Below are 1,840 nucleotides of genomic sequence, written 5' to 3' on the forward strand. Positions count from 1 at the left end.
CAGCAACATGTCCTAAGTATATGAGATGTAATTTCATAATTTTCCCTCCAAGGAGCACGCTGGCTGCACCTTCTCTAAAACATATCTGTTTGTTCTTTTGGTAGTCTATGGTATAATAAACCCTTTTCTTCAACACTGGCATTCAAATTCATTAATTCTTCTGCCATCTTTACTCATTGTCCAGCTCTCAGATATATAGCAGGTGTTTGAAAACACCATGACCAGAATCAAGTTCACCTTGTTCCTCATACTGACATCATTGCTTCTCAATAATTTGGAGAGACCTTTGAATTTAGTCTTTATCAGTGCAATATTTCTCTTGATCTCCTAACTGTTGGTTCAAATTTATTAGTAGCTTCATAGGAGAATAATGGTCTGATTTCTCCTGTGCTATTTATAGCCTTCAAAACCTACCAGTACGTCAACCAAGAGTGGGTTCTATCTCTGCAGCAATGAATTTGAGGTTTGAGTATTAGTCAACAAGAAACGTATGCACAGGTTTGCTAATCGGTAGTGGTAATTACACCTGAGTTTCATTGGATCTCTGACATGATGAAACCCAGTTACTAAGAGGAACTATTCCTTGAGTAAGACATCGTGATTGAAAACACGGAATGTCAGCAAAAGAGAAGATGATCTTCAACAAGATGGATTGACATAGTGACTTAATCATTGCAAAGATCAGCAAAAGGGAGAAGAAATACTTAACTAGATTGATTGACAGAGTGACTGCAGCAGTGGGCTCAAGTGTATCAGAAAAGATGGCACAGGATAGGATAGAATTCACATCTATTGTTCCTGGGGTCAATATGAGTCATATTTGGCTCTACAATACTTAACAAAAAAATAAACAAATATGGAATTGTTCATTAGAAATTGCTAAGTAACACAGTTAAGTCTATGTTATATTAGGTGCCATCAGCTCAACTATGACCCATAGCAACACTATAAACAACAGATCTGAACCCTGTCCTATCCTGTGACATTCTCATATTTCCTAACACATTGCAGCTTATAGCAGCACTGATTATGTCACTGCACCTGGTAGAGGACCTTCCTCTCCTTCTCCAAAACTCTAGCTTTCCAAGCATAATGTCCTTCTTCAAGGAATAGCCCTTCCTGACAACATGCTCAAAGTATGCAAAGTAAAACCTCATCAGAGCATTTCAGCTGCACCCTCTCAAAGATACATCAGTTTGTTCTTTTGGAAATCCATGAGATTATTTAGCTTTCTTCTCCCACACCACAGCTCAAAGGCATTGATTTTTCTTCTGTCATCCTTATTCACAGCCCAGCTCTCAGATAAATAACAAGTGATTGGAAAGACCATGGCCTGAATTAAGCATACCATAGTCCTCAACCTGACATCAATCCTTCTGAATAGTTTGGGGAGGTCTCGTAACTGAAGACTTTCCCAGTGCAATGCATCTCCTAATTTTCTGACTGCTGGTACCAAGGGTGTTAATTGTAGATCGAAGCAAGATGAAGCTGTTGACTGTGTCAATAATTTCTCCATCTATCATGATGTTGCTTGTCAGTCCTGTGGTAAGAATCTTTGTCTTCTTGACATTGAGATGCAATCCATATTGAAGGCTGAAGTCTTTGATCCTTTGCAGCAAGTGCTTCAAGTTCTCCTCACTTTTATTTTTTTCCCCATAAAATTATTAAAAGCTTTATTTACAGTTGGAATCTCCTCACTTTCAGCAAGCAAAGTTTTGTCAACTACATAATGCAGGTTATTGAGGAGTCTCGCTCCAATATTAACTCCACATTTCTCTATCTAGATTCCAGCTTCTCAAATTTGCTCAGCATACAGATTGAATAGGTATGAAGAGAGAAT

The sequence above is a fragment of the Elephantulus edwardii genome, unplaced genomic scaffold (assembly GCF_000299155.1).
Source record: "Elephantulus edwardii isolate Elephantulus edwardi_28Jun2011 unplaced genomic scaffold, EleEdw1.0 scaffold00035, whole genome shotgun sequence".
Taxonomy (NCBI): domain Eukaryota; kingdom Metazoa; phylum Chordata; class Mammalia; order Macroscelidea; family Macroscelididae; genus Elephantulus; species Elephantulus edwardii.